Consider the following 21,887-nt stretch of genomic DNA (forward strand, 5'->3'; position numbering starts at 1 on the left):
TAGTCAGGAAAAGGCAGCAGCTTCAGCACAGGCCTGCCAGATGGATGACAGTGTATCATGGAAGTCAAATCTGTGGTTCAGTTGTTTTTAGAAGGCAAAAGCAAGCAGGGTCAGTACACACGTTATCCTCAGCAGATGTGTAGGCCAGAGAGAGAGAGAGATAAGGGGGGATGCAGAAAGAGCAAGAGCTTGATAGTGTAAAGACCTGAGGCAAAAAGAATAGAAATCACACCATTTGCAGTCATACACCACCCACAGAGCTGGCCTGCAGCTGGAGTCATTACATTTTCACTTGCCTTGCCATAAAACTGCATATTCTTTTAACAGAGGTGTGTAGACCTTTTTTATATTCAAACCCATGTTACAGTAATAATCATACATCTATCATCTATTAAGTGAACCCCAAATTAAGATCAGCTGTTTCTGTAGGGTTTTTGTTTTCAAAAAATTTCACTGTCAAAAAAAAATATCAATCATGAGAGATACAAAATTTTTTCCAAAACATTAGATTTACCATGTAACACCATGAAGACCATCATCAACAAGTGGAGAACATGGGGCACCACAGTGACATCACCACAGTGGAAATATTACAGGAGCTGTAGGAATTTCTGGCAAGTACTGGTCACTCCCAGCACGAGACAAACTCTGGGGTCCACATTTTGATCCTGAGCACTGGATATGGGTTGGACACTCCCAAAAAACACGTCGACAGTTTGGCTATTGGATTGTCTACAGATACTCTGCAACCCTGACCAGAATAAAGCAGTTACTGAAGGTGAATGAATAATACATCTACTGTATGTGTCCAGTAATAAGTATTACATGAGCAGTAGTTACAGAACAGTAAATGGTCTGCACTTATATAGCGCTTTTTTAAACTTAGCAGTTCTACTACAAAGCGCTTTACACTGGTTCTCATTCACCCATTCACACACACACACACACACACTCACACACCAGTGGTAGCAGAGCTGCCATGCAAGGCGCTAGCTTGCCATCGGGAGCAACTTGGGGTTCAGTGTCTTGCCCAAGGCATGACGTCGGCATGTGGCGTCACGTGAGCTGGGAATCAAAACCGCCAACCCTACGATTAGTGGACAACCCGCTCTACCACCTGAGCCACAGCCACCCCATCTGACAGGCTAAGAAAAAGTAAATAAAATCTTTCCTCTGAATATACTGAATATATACTCTAGAAATTATTTAGTTTTTATTTTGGTTGTTTCTGAACAGAAAAGCTGCGTTTACATTGATGTTCCAGTGTTCCACATTCCCCTGCTGAGTTGGAGACTGGTTAGAATGAAATAAAAGAAATAAAGTGTAAGAATGTTCTTTACATATGGTTGCCTACTCTGCTTATAGTAACCCTATAGAGTGAGGATAAATAAAACCATACGCTGCATTTAACCAGAAACAGCAGTGTGAATTGTCGTGTTCACGTTTTCTAATGTTCAGTGAAAGATTCTGTTCATTTCCCTTCGTTTGTTCATTTGTTTTCATTCCCTATAACGTTTCTAATTCCTGTCAGAGATACCCAGCACTAGTTTTAGTGTCACTGTAAAATGTAAAAAAAAAAAAAAAAACAAGGAGTCGGTACCCTTTTCCGCTAGGGGATTAAGGTTATGAGCCTATCAATCTTTGTCAGCCACTCACAATTTCAGTCTCTTAAATAAAGCATAAAATAAAAAACTGGCTCAGTGTTGACCATGTGTCAGTTTGGTGCTCAAAATGTATTCCAAGTAACGTGAAAACAAGAGCTAAAACATCATTTATATCTCATGAAATTGGCTGCAAGGCATGTGGAGGAAAACATTCTGAAAGAGATAGAAAGCGAGAGAGAGAGCGAGAGAGAGAGAGAGAGAGAGAGAGCGATGGGTTCAATCAAATTAAATAAACAGCATTATGCTAAATTACAAACTTTAAGAGATACTAAACAAGCCTGACTTTACTTATATCACGTGACATCACTGTTGAGATCAAGTAAGGTTGTTTTTTCTCTCCCCCCCCTTTTATTTTTTAGAGCTGTGCAATCCTATCTGTCTCAGAATTGAGATGCTCTCTTTTTATTTCCTCTTTTCAATGAAAATGCATCTCCTACCACTAAAAAGCCTGCAATAAAACCTACTGCAATAAAACCGAAGAGTACACTGAGCATTCAACTGCCACATCATATATCATGAAAGGAAAAAAACTATGATCGCACAGAAAAGGGCATGGGAGAGTTTAGCTATTATTCAGCTGATTGGAATTTAATATAAGCTAATCTTTTTTCATCTAATGAAAGCTGTGGTTAATTATGAAGGAGGGTGGCACAAAGATGAATCACTCTGCTGTCATTCTAATTTTAAGAAGCGTTTTGAATAAATGAAAGCCCTGGCAATTTGTCGTTCTGTCGTTCTTGATAACTCGGTATTGAACTGCATTAAATGTCATACGGTATCTGATGGAATAGAAGTTTCCTCTTGTATGAATGACCTCCTTTACAATCACATATCATTGAGTTTATACAATATGTTCTGATTATAGACAGCAGATCTAATTTACAATATGAAAGCAGTCGTTTTAGCGGCAGCCCTGTGGAATTCGCTATACAGTATGTTAAATCAATGTGCATCCACATCTGCGCAAGACTGCGTATTCCACTGCGCGTTCTCCGGCGTTGTGTCCTCATGCAAACTCAATCAGCAGCTCAATTATGGGACATTCAGAAGTGTGAGTTAGCGTAGCACCTTCTGGCTTTTTTCTGTAATTGCATCTCAGACTATCCTCTAGGAGGATCCATTAATCATGGTGAGCAGTTCTCTGACATGAATCTCAACTTTCTCTGCTGCTGCCAAGGCGTGATTAGTGGCTAACCTCAGGGCATGCGCTGGCACCTTGTCAAACTGCTGATATGCAGATGAGCTGTCAAGTAAGAACTGAAGATATATTTAGACGCAATAGCCCTTTTTAAAATAATAAAAAAAACAACAACAAATTAACCACATTCATTGAATATTTATTCACACTTGGTCACTCCATGCTAACACTGGTAGGATGCTGTCATATCTGACAACTGAATAAATATATATATTTTTAACAAATATCTATTTACATGTTCGCATACAATAACCAAAGCGGATTCAAAATTACGCTGAATGAATTTCTTACTAATAACACCTAGCTTCAGGGATTACTGTTAGAAATTAACCTGTTGTCTAATTTACCTTTGGGTTTATTAATGTATTACTGTAAATAAATAACAATACAATACTACATGGCTGTTTATTTTCTGGTTCTGCAGTGCATAGTTCGAAGAAAATATTAGGATATATTTACATAAATTGGAATATTTGCATCACGGTCATTCCGACCCGAAAGCCGTAATGATGGAAGACTGTGTTCTCTTTAGTGTTATGAAGAACTGTGTGGTCTGCACTGATCCAGTGCACATCAGGCTGTGCAGGCAGGTTGGACCGACGCCAAAGAACAAAACACACGACAGAAATTTTATATTTTGCAGATTACAGCTAGTCATTCTAAAAATGCGCCCTTGTGGCTCTTCTGCTGCCCAGTAAACAATGCATTATCACAAAGCACCACCTTCCCTGTCAAAAGAAAACTACTTTGGCAGCTAACACAGGTTTTGTTCTTCATCATGGACATAGGAAAAGCCAGATAACCACTGTGTTTGTACTGACTGTGAATCTCTGCAAAGAGAAAACAGAAGTGTAACATAGCCTCCATTGCTCATTGCCACTGGTTCATCTGTCTGGAAATAAACTGAAAACTGTGACAAGCTTCACAGGATAATTGTCGTTTGTGGCCAAGCACAGCACCCATGCTGAATCGCAAGATTCTAGTGATTAATTATACCTGGGAAAGCGCCTGGTTAGGTGAAGACCAAATATCTATATCCTTATCACCACAAAATGGAAAAGAGTCTTTTCCGAACGTCCTGTTATCAACCAGATCAGTCAGATTATCTCGCTGGAATGAGGGCTGTTCTTCTCTCTTCCTGTAAAGATGAGATTAATAGCAGTAGGCATTTCCAAACACAAGTATGTTAAGGTACCTTTTCCAGTTGCAGACATTTCTTCAAAGCTGAACAGCTTCTCTATCAGAAGAAATAGCAGATGTCTGAATGAAGCTAAATTCCACATATGACTGGCTTCGGCACAAGCCCATTTATCATACTCAACAGCAATGAAAAATCACTTGCTATAAACAGTTGCCCTATTTACTTTATGGTTTGTGTCTACCTGAACTTTGGCTAATGAACCTGCCAATTTTTACTGTGCAGCATAGCAGCCCATAAGGCTATTTTTCAATTGACATTGATATCATTGTTTCTGTGGTCTCTATTCACTATGGCATATGTTCAGTAAAACCATTTCTTGGCATCGTTAAAGTCAGTTTGGCTCATTTACTGTAATGTTGCTGTCTAAAATGAACCCGACTCTATTGGCACCTAAAAGTAGAATTCAGGCTCAATATCGATTTAACTAATAGCAACACTTGTTCTATTTCACCAAGTTCTTTATTTCAGTTATTTCAGTTCAACAGACTGCTTCTACCCGCTTGGCATCCTCAGCCAGGCAGAATGAATAGTTTGAAAGGCTGAAATGAATTGTTTAATTGTCTTTTCTAGCTTTGAGCATTTTGGCATACATTTTGAGTGTTTGAGCGTCTGATGAGTTTGTTTTTGCTAAGTCATGCTGAATTTCAAAGGCAGAATTTTCTAGGAATTACTTCCAAACAATGCCCCACTGTGCCTTTATTCTGGCTGTGTGGGTGGCCAGCTATTTTCATAAATAAGCTTCTCAGAAAAAGATTTAAAAACAACAACAACCCATAAATCAACAGTAATGAACAAGCACTCAGACTTAAAATTATTAGTCTGATCTAAATCAAAATAGGATTTTATATGAATAAGAAAAGGAACTAATCCAACAACCTTTTCTTACAATTCGGAAATTTTCAGTCGGCTTATGTAAATTTCTACACAAGCCAAAGGGTTTTTGGATAGTTAAGCATTCTTTGCCTCCCTGTTGTGCATAGAACCTTTAGGGTTCCCCAACCAAAAAACCCTTTAGGGTGCTTTACTGAATCTGGTGTGTCTGGTATGAATCTGAGACACATGTGTGGAGCCAAGAAAGAGCAGTCCAATTCCAAGCTTGCACCACTTTATTCCTCTGTCTCTGTAATAGATGGCAAGCCTTGGATACCTATTACTTCCTGTTTCCTTTGTGTCTGCTAAGCATTTTTCCCCCTTATCATCTGATGCACAAACAACATCAAGCCAAACACCAGTGATCTGGAAATCTAATCAGATCTGTGTGGATGAATTAACTTGTCTAACAGAACATATTGTAGAAATGGGCGAATGCCATGCAAGCAATCGCTCAGCATATTGCGCTGTACTCAACTTTATATAACTACTGCAAACCATAACTCTGGAAGATGGGAATATCTGCTTTACTAATAAAACAAAACGGCCTATATGGACAATATATCCTGTAAATTTGTCTAGTACTATTTAGTACTAACACTCATATGATACAAAATGTCTTCCCATTTTATTCTAAAGTAACAACAATGCAGAACAACGTTAATTTTTCCAGTTGGGGAACATTTCTGAGCACAAGGCCTTAAGAAAATGTGAGTATATAATACAAACCTATTGCTAATACTGATGGATGACTGTGTACTGTATATCACATCTTATTGCCTGGTGTGTTGGCAGGTAGCTTATATTTGACAGTTTTTAAAGTAATATTAGACTAAAACATATCCATTTTTATTTCCCAAACCACTATGACTGAATGAAAGATATTAAGAGTGACTTATGTAATGTTTTTAATGCAAGCATCAATAACGTCTGTGTTTAGAATGATGATGTTATTGATGTTATTGGTATTGAATATGTCTTGATGTCATGAATAAATATGCTACAATTAAACAATGTTTTTAAACTCTTTTTCATTGAGGATGGAATAAAAACCTAAATCAATGAAAATGTGTTCCAGCATTTATCGTTTTTTTTTTTTTAAATGTGCTTTAGAAATAAACATGACTTGACGTACCAACAGTTAACACATCAAAATGTCATTAAAATGGTTTTGTCTTTAAACATTGTTAAGAGACAGAATAAAAATAAAGCATGCTTCAGCTTGATAATGATCTGCAAAGTATGTGAGCCACCAAACCCTGTGGAAATATCGGCATTTCACAGTTCAACATCCAACCTGCGGAAAAACGTATGGTACAGGTAAGCCGTTAGCTAGCTGAGTGAGCTAGACTACCACTAACCAGATCTTTTGATGTTTTACACTACCAAAGCTCTGTGTTAAACTTAAACTGTCACTTTCATATTCTGATCACTTGTTACGAGAAATATATCGAGGTGCTCCTACATCCTATAGGTAACACTCAGGATAATGTTTAAGGGCTATCTTTGCTAGATAGCTAGGAACATGTACAGTATGAATTGACATGAATTAGCTAGCTAGCTAACGAAACTAACTTTGTTTCACCAGAGGACTTATTTGTCTGAGTAATTTTCTTGAGCACTACTTTTACTTTTAACCAAGTCAGTGTGTTTGAACTCTTTTCACATCTCAAAGAACGCTTAGACAGTTTCATAAGCTTGAAGATAGTTTGAAGTTGAAAGACAGAAAGAAAGAAAAGGTGATAGATAGACAGACAGACAGACAGACAGTTACAGGTAGAAAGATTGATGACAAATAGAGTGATATAAGAAGAAAGTCAGAAGGAGTGAGAGGGGGGAGACATTCCGTCAATGTAATCCTATGGGAGTTTTTTCATAATTTGATTGTCTGCTACGGGAAAACCGTAAGTCTGATCAGTTAGAAAAAATACATCATGATCAGTCTGCACAGCTTGAAGGACTGTGCCGAGTTCGGTGGAAGTAGCTTGAAAGCTCAAGAAGTTATAACAGTCCAAATATTTCAATGGAAGTCAATGGGAATTTTGGCCATTTTGAGCTTCTGTAATGGGTTAACTGTAATTCCGATCAGTTAGAAAACTCATTGCACACTAAGTGAGACAGCAGTCTCTGCAGGTCTGAGTAATGGGCGTGTTAAAAGTTATGGGCATGCCGAAAGCTAAGGGGGAATGTCGAAAGGCTATTTCAATTGGCCTGGAGTGCTGTCGGTTATACATACAGTACGGTAAGTTAAATTGAAGTGCTGCAGGGATGGCGTATTTCTGTAGGCCAAACCCGAAAGCTCCTTGGCTTCTGATTAGTGCAGAAAATAATCTCTGTCACCAACAAAAGTTACATGTTTTGTTCATCAAGATAATCTTCACAAATTAACACAACTAGCATTAGTGAAATAGCCAAACAGATATTAAAAATGAATTGGTACATTTTACTGTTTATGTTAATGTTTCCTTTTATGCCCAACAAGACCTCAGTGACCGTCAGACGGAGATGTAATCGTAAGGAAAGCTGCGACCATTGAGTGCACGAAGTGTCCATCATTGCACTCTTTGTTTTTTCGGTTGAATAAGTGCATCATCCGGGAACTTAAAGTGCACTTTGTTTTTGTTACAGTTACATTTATATTTTCTAGACACTCAAAGCGCTTTACATAGTATGGGGGGGGGGGGGGGTGGTATCTCCTCAACCACCACCAGTGTGTAGCATCCACCTGGATGATGCGACAGAAGCCATAGTGTGCCAGAACGCCCATCACACACCAGCTTTTAGTGGAGAGGAGAGACTGATGTAGCCAATTCAGAGATGGAGATTATTAGGGGGCCACGATAGAGAAGGGCCAATGGGGGAAATTCGCCAAGACACCAGGGTTATACCCCTACTCTGGGATTTTTAATGACCACAGAGAGTCAAGACATCGGTTTAACGTCTCATCCGAAAGACGGTGCTGTTTGTACACTATAGTGTCCCCGTCACTATACTGGGGCATTAGGCCCCACACAGACCACATGTTGAGCGCCCCCTCAAGCACGGCTTAGTGGTTAGCACGGCTTAGTGGCACGACTAAGCACGGCTTAGTGGCCTCACACCTCCAGGGTTGGGGGTTTGATTCCCACCGTGACCCTGTGTGTGCGGAGTTTGCATGTTCTCCCCGTGCTGTGGGGGTTTCCTCCGGGTACTCCAGTTTCCTCCCCCAGTCCAAACACATGCATGGTAGGCTGATTGGCGTATCCAAAGTGTCCGTAGTGTGTGAATGGGTTGTGCCCAATTGTGCCCTGCAATGGATTGGCACCCTGTCCAGGGTGTACCCCGCCTTGTGCCTGGGATAGGCTCCAGGTTTCCCAGTGACCCTGAAGGAAGGATAAGCGGTATAGAAGATGGATGGATGGTCTCCCATCCAGGTACTCGCCAGCATCAACCGTGTTTAGCTTCAGTGGAAAACCAATACGACTCTGACGAATTTTTGGGTTTTTTCAGTATGAACACACAAATCACACTATTTATATTACAAAATGGCGTAGAATAGTGCGCAAGTGTGTGATTTGGGACGCACCTCCATACGTTCACTAAGGTCTGTGGTGAGTTTGGTGCATGTACTGTAGCTTGATATGCACCAAAGCTCTTGGACGAGTAGCGGTTAGACATTTTGGGTCTCAGAAAAAATAAAAATACTATCACTACTACTACTACTACTAATAATAATAATAAGCTTAAACAACATATCAGAATGTTGACTTTGTCAAGCCAACATAATAATAAAAAACAAGACCTAAATTAACCCTATTTTAAAAACATGGATAGCATGGATTCACCAGCATAATCCCAAACACCCTTCTGTTGTCCATGTAGTCCACTACTTAGTGTACAAAACGTGTTATTTTAACGTGGTAAACCCCGCACTCTTACACTGATCAGGAAGCTGTTTGGGATTTAGCTTAGAGATATGTGACTGAAGAAGCCCTGCACGCGCGGATCTATTTATTTATTTATTTATTTAATTTATTTATTTTATTATTTATTTTCCCGCCAGCGCCAATGTGCGCGCGCCTGGAGAAGGGGGCGGGAAGGTTGGTTTGAGAGACGCAGGCTCGCGACGATCACGGCTCTCTCCTCCTCACTGCAGCCCGCTCACCTCAGCGCCTTCAGCGAACACTTCACTGGAAGTAAAAAACAAAAAACAAAACAGAAATTCGCCTGGAAAACAAACGATTTGTGTGGAAGTGGGAAAGAAAGAGAGAGAGAGAGACCGAGACAGAAGAAACGACTCGCCATCAGCCGCGTCAAAAGCTGGAGAAAAGTCCGAAGTAGGTCGAAAATCAGAAGAAGAAACAGAAGAATAGACGTTCATCTGTTCTGAGGTAAAAAAAAAAAAAAATCCTTCTCCATATGTTTTCTTCTCCATATATTTCATTCATGAGAAAGGAGTGTGTGTGTGTGTGTGTGTGTGTGTGTGTGTGTGTATGAGAGAGAGAGAGAGATACAGTTTTATGTTGAAGGTTTAACAGGTCTCCTTCGTCTGCTGCAGAAGTGCAGTCCTGAGGTGAATACATACTGTAGCTCATTGAAATAACCCTCATTCGATAATAACCCCCTCAAAAAATGTAGGAGAAGATAGACAGTTGAGTTTTCCATTCTTTTACTTCTTATTGAGTGATTGAGTGATTGATTGATGTGTAAGTAAAACGCAATAAAAAGGGCAATGCGACGCATCACATTACACAGTTTACTTTTAATAGGAACACCTGTTCAGGTTAGCATCTGATCAGTCTACTGATACTGTCATTGTCATGTAAGAAGACTGCAAACACAGCGTATGGGGGTATTTAATCGGGAAATATGAGATGATATTAGATGAATAGATTTAGATTTTTAAATCAGATGCCTGTCAGGTAGCTTCATATGTTTATAGGATGCTTGTAGTAATGCCCTCGGGCATCTGTAGAAATGAATATGCAGTCATTTTTTTATTTTCAGCAGTTTTCGTTTCTGACTCGTTTCCCTGTCATATAGATAAGAGTGAAAAGGAACCGGTTGTTTTTTTTGTGTTTATTTTATTCCTGCGATCGACGGTGAAGCAGAACTACCAGAGTATGAAGCTCTCGAGAATGGAGAGCGAGAGAGAGAGAGAGAGCGAGAGAGAGAGAGAGAGAGAGAGCGAGAGCGAGAGATTTAGCTTTTCAACCCAGCGTAGAATATGCTTCATGACATTATCTGTTGCTTTTTTTGTTTTTTCCCCCGCTAAAAAACAGACATGAACTGCTGAACTCACTCCCATGAAAATGTTCATCTGTACTCTCATGTGCATTCAACAACAATAAAAAAAAAAAAGCCCAAAACAAAACCACCCTGAGCAAAATCAATTGCCTGAGAAATGAGAGAACGTTCTGCCAGGCTCATCCTGGTGACTGCGTATAGAACAACTAAGAAGCATGAAGAAAAGAAAAAAGGCATTTTGCTTTCCCGTATAGATAAACACACGGGGAAACGGAGTGGAACAGATTAATGATTTGAAGCCACAGGATCTACAGTCAAGGCCGTGGGGGTGCGGAGGCGGTGGCAGGTGAGAAACGAGCCAGGTTAAATGCTGGACGCCGGAGGTCTGCAGGCTCAAGGGAGCCAATATACAGCCGTCTCGTGTTACTCAGTTCCAAATTGAACGTTTCCTGGATTTTATCACCTAATGTAGCCTGGTAGGTTATACCCGTGTAGACGTATTTCAGACTGAGATATACACCGCAAACTCGGAGAGAGCCTCGGTCTGGCAAAGCTCTTTTGGACAGGGTCGAGTTTGCCAAAAGCATCGCAACACAAAGATTTAAAGTTGTTAAATACTAGCGCGAGCGTCACATTCAGTGCTCTCGCTCAGCCAATTGAGATGATCTTAACTTTGCGATGCTTTTGGGAAACCCGGTCTAATTAAGTTACTTTGAGGATATTTAACCTGATCGAATTCTTTACCAGTTAGCTAAATCTGTAGCTAGCTATCTAGCTGTGTAACTTGGGGATGGGGGGTGGGGTGTAGGAGTATGGTTCGTTGTATCATTTGATACAAGGCTCTCGATTCGATACGCCTGCATATCGAACGAAATATTCAACAGGCCGCATAATAAAGTAATCATCAAACAATGCTTATATTACGTGAGATGTAGTAAACATTTAAACTTAATCAAGGCCACACTCCCTCCTCTATTTCTCGCTATGGGCTATAGGTTTTTAAAATTTATTTATTTTTAAAAAACGTGCTTCTCCTAAGCACGCTGTTTTTCACAAGCTAATATGCTAGCATACCATTGTACTAGCGTATTAGCTCGAGAAACCTGCCGACTTCCTGGACCGAAATCAAATCTGCCAAATATGTGTACAACACACCAATGCTAATACCACACGCATATGGCTAATGCAAAACACACACACAGACATACAGACACAAACACTCAGCAAATGCTCTGCTTGTTCTCGCTGATTCAATCCGTGATTAAGAAATCACCATGGCGATTGAGAAGTTCATATTCGGTAGTGGAGAAGGCAGGATTCAAAAACACATCTAGGGCTATAGAGAGCTACTTAGAATTTTGTGTATCGTGTAACCCTTACTATCAATTTATCGGTTTATCCACCTTGTGACGTTGTTTTTGCATTTGCCGGCCTATGTGCCACAGTAGCCACGGTTAATCGATTCAGCATCCGACTGGAATCTAAATATCTTCTTCAGTAGACTTTGTAGAGAAGATCCTTATTTGATCTTATTCCCAAGGATTTTTGCTGGTTTTCTTTTTCTTTGATTCAATCTGTTTGTAGTGTTTTGTTTTCAGGGCTTACTGTTGTTGGAAACCTGCACCGTAAATGTACCCCACATACCTCCCCCCCACCAATTAATTCTCTCTGCACATGTCCTCTTGTTAGGATAGTTAATTTATTCTTCATTACTCCAGCAGCGTAGTGTATAGAGCACGTAACAGGACGAGTCCATCTGTGTTTGTACCTATTTATTTTCCCTCTTGCTCACATGAGTTAAAAATGGTAAGTGCAACAAGAACACAACAACATAAGGTCCATGCTGTCTGTCTGTCTCTCTGTCTGTCTCTCTCTAACAGCAGAAAAAACCAAACATATGGTAGCTGTGAGACGCGTAACACTTCATTATTACAGCAACGCAAAACAAAATCAGAAACCAGCACAAATGCGAGAGATTTGCAAACACTACAGCATTATCACAACACAAAAACACCAAACCTGACAACAAAATATTATTTCTGGAAACATCCACATGCATAGAAATGTTCTCTGTCTGTGATATGAGAAGGTGACGATCACATTTCTACCACATTGGAGAAAAACAAACCAAACAAACACAATTGACTGTAACACGATCCGATGTGGGGTTGAGGAGAGCGGCCATTTTGATTGCTTTTTTTGTTTTTTTGTTGTTCCATGTATTATTTTCCCTGGTTTTCCCACAATAATCTGGAAGTATTTTAGAATCGAGTTTCATGTGAATCAATGACGCGTGTTGCATCAGCTGTCCAGTACTAAACAACAAAACATTTTTTCCCATAATCAAATTTTTTGTATAGTCTCAGGCATGGAGCCTACCCTGTGAAATGTGGAGCCTATTCTGTGCTTTATTAAATAAACATGATGTGGATAAGTCTGTATTGGACCTTCAGGATATTAATAACATGCGATACCTCTATAAAAACTAACCCATTTGTTTAAGCTTAATATGTTTGTGATTGCTTTCCACCCGAGTAATTTGAACGCCACGTGGTGGCGGCGCCTTCCAATGTGTCTCTAATTTGAACATATTGAGTTAAAACAAACACTGAGATTTCTGAAACTTTGTTGTGTCCTTTAGCCCTCTTCTAGGTGGCGGGTATATAATAGTAATGCTGTATGAAATGTTCTGAATTTGTGCTGTTTGGTCTGGTCTGGTCAAACTCAAGGCTTGGCCTTGAGTTTGGTTTTGTATTGTTGGTAATTTTGTAAATTTGTGTTGCACATCTCTTGGTCTCTGTAAAAACATGAAAAAATGCACTCCTGCATACAATTTCCAGGCTGTAACAGTGATTACAGTTGTCAGAATATCCAATACCTGAGATGATGTACAGTACCATCTGAAAATAGTCCTCAACATTCTGCCAACATGTCAGAATATACAAGGTACAAGGTTAGCATTAAGCTTAAATCCACAAAGTACCAAGTTAAAAGGCACGTCAACGCTGAGACAGATTAAACAGGGCTCTCTGATGTGCTACCCTGTGCTAGCAGCAGCTTCGTTCTGCCAATCTCAGTGTCAAATCCTGATCTTCTTGGATATCCTAACCACGTAGAAGATAGAGAGAGGAAAATGCCACAGAAGACATCAGAATACATCCAGGAACATAACACATTCTGTTAAATTTAGAGAGAGGACCAGGTGGGAATAAAGCGTCAGAAGATAGTTTTCCTAAACCTACACTTCCCCCCACCCCCCCCAGAGGTGTGTCTTGCTCTACAGTAGCAGCTCGTTAGCAGTAATCATGTTTTGACAGTTTGTCTTTGGCTGAACAACTTCCTGCACAGTTTCCTTTTCCAAACATCACTTGGTTCAGAAAATAACGGATGGAGTTTGTACGAGGTGGCGGTTATGTGACGGGCGCTTTTCAAATTCAACGCTTAAACACGTCGCTTCCTCAGACAGAGCGAGAATTCTGTCTTTATATGTCATCTGGGATTCTCCATCAGTAGGAATCAGTAAAAAGCTCTCGTTAATCTCTTCACAGTTGTCTATATTTAGATAGCTCGTTAAGCTACCGTCAGGTTTGTTCAGATCGGGTGGGGGTGCGCCGCATCGCGAACGCTGTTGGCTGTTGTGTCGCTCTGACTTCCTGCATGAGAAGGAAATACATCAATCGAATAACAGCTAAGAAGCCATTTCATGAAGACTTGAAGGGTTCTTTGGTGGTCCTCTATGTGGGAACCCTTAATGGTTGCAGCTCTATCAGAGACGGTTCCAAATAGAACTCCTAAAAGTGCATAGCTTCTTTCACAGTAGGTAGAATGATCAGGATCTAGGTGAAAAAAAAGACACAATCGAAGGCTAGAAGGCGTTTAAAAATCTGTCTAAAGGTATTCCCAGATGACTCAGCAGTCTTGTTCTAAATCTCCGGAAATGTGCAATCTGAGCTGAGCACACAGAGGGGAATAAATGCAGAAAGAAGCGACTGTATGGCAGTTACACGCTCATGTTTATGTATGTCTCAGGTGAGTACTGGCCAGGTCACGTCAGGCTCCAAAATGCTAATTTGAAGTGAGGGAAAAGGTCTCTCATCTTTCAGTAGAAAGCAATAAAGAAGCTTTGGAATCTGTTCCCTCGCAGCGGTGCTGTGTGTGTGAAAGCCCTGCCATACTTGTTTTGACAAATGCTGCTTTATTGTTCCACATTTCAGCACTTATTGAGCAAAACTATTTCCTAGCTTTCATCTTTTGAAGCCTTTAGAGGAATAGAGGGAACGCATAACTACATCTATTAGCATACAGTACAATCCAATACAATAGCTCTCATCAGGATATTTTAAAGGCTGTCCTGGATTTGGAGATGATGCAAGCTTCAGTCACTGGAAGGATAATAAGAGGTAATCTAGGCAAGGTTTTTAACAGAATGTTTCCTCAGCTTTAACAGGTAGAAGCAATGAAGGAACAGAGGTATGTAAGAAGGAGAGGCTTGGCTTTGTCCACTTACCCTGCGTTGATATTGTAGATTGTCTCTTACAGGCATGGCATGAGTGCTGGTCTTGTCGTTCGTAGGCGTGAACCGTTTGCCGAGTTCTTAGTTCCGATGAAAAAGGATGTTAGCCAGCACACAATTGATTACAGTATATGACTAATCTTTGTTTATTTAAAATGCATTCTAATATTTTATAAAGTGAAAAAAGGGTGAAGGAAAAGAACAACAGCTGATGACAGAAACATTGTGAGAGCTGTGAAGCAAAACCCCAAAACAACCTCCACAGGGCAGGAGTGACGGTATCACAATCCACCGTTCAAAGAAGAGCAGAAATATAGAGGCCGTACCACAAGATGCAAACAACTCATCAGCAGTAAGAATCAAAAAGCCAGACTGGAATTCGCAAAGAAATACAGAGATGAGCCACAAAAGTTCTGGAACCAAGATGAACCTCTACCAAAGTGATGGAAAGTCCAAAACATACAAGCTCATCTGTGAAACATGGTGGAGGTAGTGTCATGGCTTGGGCTTGCATGGTTGCTTCTGGAACATTCTCACTAATCTTTATTGATGATGGAACTCATGATGGTAGCAGCAGAATGAATTCAGAACTTAACAGGAACATTTCATCTGCTAATGTACAGAGAAATGCATCCAAATTAAATCATGCAAGACAATGATCCAAAACACACTGCCGACTCAACCAAGGAAAAAAAAAGTGGAAGGTTTTAGACTGGCCAAGTCAATCACCAGACCTTAACATAGTTGAGCAGCATTGCACCTCCTGAAGAAGAGACTGAAGGAGAAACCCTTGCTTTACAGAGTCATACCTAATCTGGAAAACTGAGAAAATCTCAGTTCGCGCTGTCACTCGCCGCTATCGCTGAAATCGCCGCCCCGTGTCACACGAACACATAGAAAATGAACGGTTGGCTGTCGCTTTATTGCTCGCCAGTGTGAACGCAGGTTTATGACTCACAATTCATACTGGATTTCATTTGGCCTCATGACCTGCGTTCACTCTGCTTTGTCCTGCAGCTTTGCCAGAGCTTACTGTAAAATCACAGAGAACGAGCAAACACAAACAAGTGAAGAGTAATAATTAGCTCATTATTATATAGCTTAACAGCTGCCTTGATTTCCAAACACGACCTATTCGAGCATGTCGTTCTTTTCTTCCTGCTTCTTTAAGCTTTCTAGCTGAATGATTGTAGATGCGCAGTGGGGAAAAAATAAATAATTGTGAAGTCACAGATAAGCATTAATTCTAGGTTGAGCAAATTGAGGCCATAATGTCACAGCTCTCCTGTAGCTTAACGTCGTCCTCTTCTTTGCTCTGTGTACACGGCTGCTGGCTCTCAGGCATTAATGACCTCGATTTGTGGCAGAAAAAAGCCGAGTCTCTCTCTTTCTCTCTCTCTCTCTCTTTCTCTCTCTCTCTCTTTCTCTCTCTCTCTCTCTCTCTCTCTCTCACTCACAGTTCTATCCACGCCTGGCTTACGATTAGCCAGGTCTCATCTCGTTTTCTCTTCCTGTCTTGTGGATGCCGTCTCATCAGTCCCGTGGTGAGCTCTCCGTACTCATTTTCCCCTTGTCAGCGCGAGATAGTGAGCCAAGTCAACTTTTTAACTGCCGTGTGTTCGCTATTAATCATTCCCCTACTCATATTTTTAATTAGAGTCAATTGTGATTGGATGGAAACCAGATGGATTGCTAATGATCTCAATAGGTGCTAAGCAGACTGAGAAGTAGAGCCACAGATTGCTTATTCTATTGATCGTTTTTCATGGAGAAGAAACACGAGGGACGATCGATTAAAGAGCAGCAGGATTATCAAATGGAGACCTCTGGATGTGATGTGACTGTGTCACAGTTCTGACACCTAGCTGATTATTGACCGATTGTGGAGCGACAACAGTGTGCTCTGATGAGGGCAAAGAGCCAGAAGCAACATGTGGAATACATGCTTCAGAATCAGCTTTAGTGCATAATGACATTGAAAGAGTCCCACAGGAGCCAAGAGAACATATTAAACAAGATGAAGGGAGTTTAATTTCTGAGTCACTGGAGACGTTCAGGCACGAAACGGCACACGGCACATTGTAACTGCATTAGAAAACGAGTATACAATTAATATTCTTGTATTTACTCTTGTATTCCAACTCTTATTTTTAACTGTTGTACTTATTATGTACGGCCTTATTTTATTGCCTATATACAAGCCTTCAATAATATATGTTTATTACTAGGCTTTAATAATAGAATTCTTAGCAAAACAACATAGAAGAGTGCTTATTTCCTGGCAAAACTAGGCTATCATTAGTAGTGAGAACATCTGGCTTAATATGAAAATATTAGGAGAATTAGATTAGTGAAATGTGTTCTGACGGTTTTAATAGTAATACATTAAATCTAGTGTTTTTTTTTAACGATCGATAGAAATAATTGTTAACACTGGCGAAAAAAAAATCTATACAACGTAAGCTATAGAAAACTATAGAAAAATCGAGATTTGTCAAGATGCGTGGGATCTTGTCTGGTGGTTGAACAATTTGATGATTAATTAGGCTGACTTTAAGCATCTTAAGGTAAACGGTATTGGCTGATCAGCCTGACCGCATGGCCGATTAATAAAAGTGCTTGAGTGTGCTTGGCAATCGCATTCGCCTTCAAATGCAGTGAATCGTCTCAGAGAAAGCTCTGGTATTGGAGTTCCCAGAGAACAAACATTCAGACCGAATTCTTCGCTCTCAAAGCATTAAAAGTGCAATGGTCGATTTTGTTTATTCCTTACTTGTAGAAATAACCTGGAAGATATGTAGAACATAATATACGAGCCACTTAAGATCCTGTGGGCGGAGCGTCGTGTACATGGGCAGGAACCATTCAAATGTCAAGCCCACGTAATGGCTAGAGACATAATCTTAAGAAAAGACTAATCTTACCTTAACCTTAACTTATTTTAAGTTAATAAAAACAAAAATTGCCAACAGCACAAGCTCGACATGTACTATGTACTACTTAACACACATTACAGACTTAATTTAGTATATTATATTATTATATTATTATATTATAATGTTCTTCGTGTGCAAATAGTCATACCGCAAAGACTGCTGTAGTGAGTTTAGTTAGTAACGTTACGATAAAACATTGTACATGTTTCGTAGGATTCAAATCTGGCAAAAACTCTTTTCAGTTCCGAACATACATGGAATATCCAGTCCATGTAACAGCTGAAATTGAATCTAGTTTTTTCACAAACTGTGCATGTGCGATTCACGTGTTTCTGGTGCATGAGGAACGTTTAGTTCAGCGTAAATATAGTAGTTAATTGCATCATTAGCTTATTAACTTTCTGCATTCTTACCGTAGCATTGAAGAGTTTAATGTTCAGTCTGAATCGGTAGCGTAGTGTTCACCTAGAATGTTGGAAAGCCTAAATAAATAAATAAATAACAAAGTGCATATTGTTTATTTTATTGAAAAGTAGTCCATCCATATACATATAGTGTAGAATTATTTAAGCTCTATTGATGTTTATAGATGCGGACTAGCGCATTTTCAGAATAAAAATCTGAATCTAAAGCTGAATAAACCTCTTAAAAGCATGTGTTATTGCTATTCCGTAAAACATCAGCTACTGTACTGTTCTCTGAAGCTACAGTGCAGGAAGAAAGAGCTTCCAGCCACAGTTTTAACTTTACAGTTACTTATTTCCACATCATGCTGCTTGTCATACTTCAGACAGCTTGTCATTTTTACTTCTTGTGAAGATTGTTTTGTAAAAGTTAAGTCTGACCTAAATCCTAACTCTCATGTTGACACGTATTGTGGTTCTTACTTGTACAGAACCGATAGATTGACATGTTTTTTGTGTGTAATGTTTTCAGCAGACTCTGTGGAGGATTGGGGGGGGGGGTAATTATACAGAGGTGTATTGTAGAACTCTGTGTTCTAGTGTATAGAGAACTTTAAGTATTGTTGTGCATAATTATTAGTCTAGAGATATTATGCATTAATATTAATATGCTTTAAAATGATGTAAGCATAGTGGGAGGACGGAGCTTTTGCATCCATCTTTACTCTTTGCTCGATTTAGCCGACATTCTGTAGTTAATAAGCACCCGCACAGACGATTGCAATCATGTAAAAGCACACAGGAAACAACCTAGAAGCATTTTACAGGTTTTTTCCCCATTCGATGTACAGACGTGAATATCAACGCATCCAATATCGCTAACAACTTTATCGCATCAACTAAGAGCAGTTTCATTTTGGGTCGTTGTTTCCTAGCTTTCTAATATTTTGTGGAAAATAACAAACCTGGCGTAACATAAAATGAACACAATGCTAGACTAGTTCTTTAACTAGCATTAACCAGCTAATTCCTGCAAATAAGCCTGATGTTAGCGGAGTAGATAAGTGTTTTTTATTTAACTGGAAAAAGGACACTTAAAGGTGCGCTCAAATATCAAACGAAAACATTACTATTGTACGTGTATCACACACAAGGGGCAATTTTATAATATATATATTTTTGTTGTTGTTGCATTTTCATCTGAGATGGTGAGAAATTTCCCTGTGGCGGTATTCCTTTAAAATGTTCTTTGATGGAAAAACAGCGTTTTATTGTCTCCATGAAATCTCACATCCTGTTCATTCGGATCCTTATGTAATTCCCAAACAAACCTCACTAGAAGAAACTGCTGTGTAGTGCATTGTTCTTTTAGAGTGCTATGTTTTGTCAATCCTGATTTAAATAAACAGACTTCTCATAACTCGTCAAAAACACTATTGTTTAGAGCGTACGCTTAGAGGGCTCTACTAATGTTCTAAATGATCTAAATTGTCTTGTGTTCAGGTTCATCTAAATTGCTCATTCCCTGCTACACTCCAGATTGCTAAAAGATCATTATTGATAATGTTTGCTCTCAGAACTACTTCAACAATAATTTACACTGCTTAATGCAGAAGAAATTCTCATCATGCCACATATTCTCTTCAGAGTGTCTAAGATCCTGGTTGATCTCTGAGTCATCAAAGCACTCAGCTTCCTGAAAGTCTTATGATAAAGCGGCCAATGCGAACATCCAACCCCGACCACCAGTTTTCTTTCAAGCTCCACTGGCTTTGCCTGAGCACTGCCTGGAAGATGGCTATGATGTAGTAAATGTTTCATAAATGTGGTTTTTGACATGCGGGTAGCAACGCTACCCCCATCTGCCCTCAAACCGTCAGCCTGTCATCTTACACGGACTGCCGTGATTGAAGCTGTGCTGATGCTGTAGTGTTGGCAGGTCGTGTACTGAAAGCACTTTCTACAGGGTCGAAATGTTTCTCATCGCAATGTAATTTGGTTCTGTTTCAGAAACTAAAGCACTGCCCCTTGGAGACCTCTGACTCTGATGTGTTTGCTCTCTTTTTTCTCTATTCCTATAATGTCATGGTATTTCACCTAGCTCTCAGCCTTAGCTTGTGCACCCACTGAACTGGCATTGTCCCTAAAACCGGTGTGTGTGTGTGTGGAGGATGATGTACAGTTGTTCAGAAGACTAGTTTCCAGTCACTGGTTTAAAGGTTCTAAGGAAATAACTGTGAAAAATGCAAACTCTTGTTCATTAAATTAGCCGGGGGAAATGCCCTTAACCACTCAGGATTATAAGCCACCCCTTAAAAAGTCCTTAAAAAGTGTTCAAACTAAATCTGCTGTATGCAGTTAATGCTAACTTTATATTTATAAAATGTTATTAAGGTCTAAGGGACATTTGTGTCTCTGACGAAAGTCCTCTTGGGATATCCATCCATTCATTCGTTTACTCTCCTAGTAGGGGTTGCACAGACTTAAACTCCTTAGATGGGATCCCCAGATGTTCCCAAGACAGATATAAGAGATCTGAGAGATGTAATCTCAGAGGCTCTCCTAGATTACAGAGCTCCTCACCCTATCCCGAAGACTAATCCCAGCAACATTAGTGAGGGTTGCTGGGAAGTTCATTTCTACCGCCTGTACACGTCACTTTATTTTTACAGCCGCTACCAGATCTAGTGATCAGTTGAGGATGAGGATGAAGAGTGACTGGAAAACAGAGAGCTGTATATCTGAAAACTGAACTCCTAGGTCACCACTGCAGAGCTGTTCAGTGGCTGTAAAAATGCTTCTGCTGCTGCGATCCATTTTTCATCCATCACACACTCAAGAATGTGAAGTGTGAAGTGACATTCCATGTTGGCAAAGCCAGTTTCCACTGCAACGGTCTAGTCCATGTAAGTAACCTGACCTCCAGCCTTCATCTGGCAGGTGCTGAGTTCAAAAGATTTCCCCACATCCCCAGGGTGATCAGTTAAACAGGCACTCCCGTGCAGATACCACCCTCAGGCTTGGCTCTAAGGGTGGGTCCTGGTAAACCCAACCTGGGCAGGATACACGTGTACCTTTTTGGCGTTCTTTAGGATCGCTCTCGTCTGACCTCTACAGTCATCGAGGGTGGTCCTGCTGGGAACATTAAGCTCGGCAGCCATCATCCTGAGGTTCATTGAAATACAACCTCTTCACCAAGATCCATGAAGGGGCCTTGGAATATACACACGACAAAGTCACAGCTGGTTTGAATATGTTAACTCAGTTCTGGCTAGCGAAACACAATCATTCATGCTAGCTTTCTCCTATTGTTAGGACTAATAGGACTCTTTCTTCTTGAGACCTCTCGCTTTGATTCTCTAGCACGAATAGTGATATCAAGTTTAGATCCAAACTTTTTCCTATTTCATGTGACACCATTCGAGGAGTTTGAAGTTTGGACAGATGGTGCTTAAATTGTGCTTTTATGCTACCCAGCTACTATGCTCAATAAGACTTAAAAACATATTCAGATGGTTATCTATGCCAAACACACACACACACACACTCACACACACACACAATTCTTTTGCACAGATGTGATTTGTTTGTATAGATGAATTTCTCTTACCACGTGTGACAATATTGCCACGCTTTGCAGTCTTGTCTGGTCATACTTTTCTCTTTATTCTTGTATTTTTAACTATTTTACCGTAAGACACTGCAATACTTTACCAGAGGCGCTGTGTCATAATGAAGTAGCTAATGTTTGTTATAGTAGAGCACATTTTCAGGCTTTAGAACGGCTCTGAGTGTGAGTATTTCAGTAACTCTGTCTTACGTTGATGGAATCATTTATCAGTCTGAAAAAATAATAATAATGCTGTATGGGCATA

At 40.0% G+C, this 21,887-nt stretch overlaps 1 protein-coding gene across 1 annotated transcript in view; it reads left to right on the top strand.

Annotated features, from left to right (window-relative positions):
• The first annotated feature begins 9,026 nt into the window (after positions 1 to 9,026).
• LOC128622059 (gamma-aminobutyric acid receptor subunit alpha-3-like) overlaps positions 9,027 to 21,887 on the top strand; it is a 92,545-nt gene continuing 79,684 nt past the window's right edge. Inside the window, exon 1 of the mRNA XM_053648256.1 lies at positions 9,027 to 9,303. The gene's annotated coding sequence lies outside the window, so the exon portion shown is untranslated. The remainder of the gene's footprint in view (positions 9,304 to 21,887) is intronic.

This window comes from Ictalurus furcatus, chromosome 18 (genome assembly GCF_023375685.1).
Source record: "Ictalurus furcatus strain D&B chromosome 18, Billie_1.0, whole genome shotgun sequence".
NCBI lineage: Eukaryota > Metazoa > Chordata > Actinopteri > Siluriformes > Ictaluridae > Ictalurus > Ictalurus furcatus.